General features: G+C 45.6%; 1 pseudogene; it reads left to right on the forward strand.

The window, feature by feature from the left end:
* The first annotated feature begins 4 nt into the window (after positions 1-4).
* LOC102253715 lies at positions 5-528 on the forward strand (annotated as a pseudogene).
* Positions 529-537: the final 9 nt, after the last annotated feature.

Genomic DNA, 537 nt, shown 5'->3' on the forward strand with positions numbered 1-537 from the left:
GGTAGTTGAAGTACCTCGCTGGTCTAACACAAAAATGGAGATTGCTACAAAAGACCCTTTAAACCCAATTAAACAAGATGTGAAAAAAAAGGAAAACTGTTATTTGGCAGATCTGTCCGCTTGTAAAGGATATATCTGGAACTCTGCTGCCAGCCTTCAGACTCGGCAAGACCCAGGACACAGGGACAAACACACTGACTGTAATGGTAGCCATGACCCAACTGACGCCTGTGGAACGGGAAGCAAGGTATGTGCAAGAGGGGAAGTGGCCAGGGTGAAAGGTCTGAGCATATTGGCTGTGATCAATGAAAGGGAAACTGATGGGAGAGTGATTGCCATTAATGTGGATGGTCCTGATGCAGCAAATTATAATGATGTTAAAGATGTCCAGGGGCTGAAACCTGGCTACCCAGAAGCTACTGTGGACTGGTTCCGAAGGTACAAGATTCCTGATGAAAACCAGAGGACCAGTTTTCTTTCCAGGCAGAACTTAAAGATAAGAACTTTAGCCCTAACCGGTTTGGCTCAGTGGATAGA

The sequence above is a fragment of the Myotis brandtii genome, unplaced genomic scaffold (assembly GCF_000412655.1).
Source record: "Myotis brandtii unplaced genomic scaffold, ASM41265v1 C41158786, whole genome shotgun sequence".
In the NCBI taxonomy this organism is placed as follows: domain Eukaryota; kingdom Metazoa; phylum Chordata; class Mammalia; order Chiroptera; family Vespertilionidae; genus Myotis; species Myotis brandtii.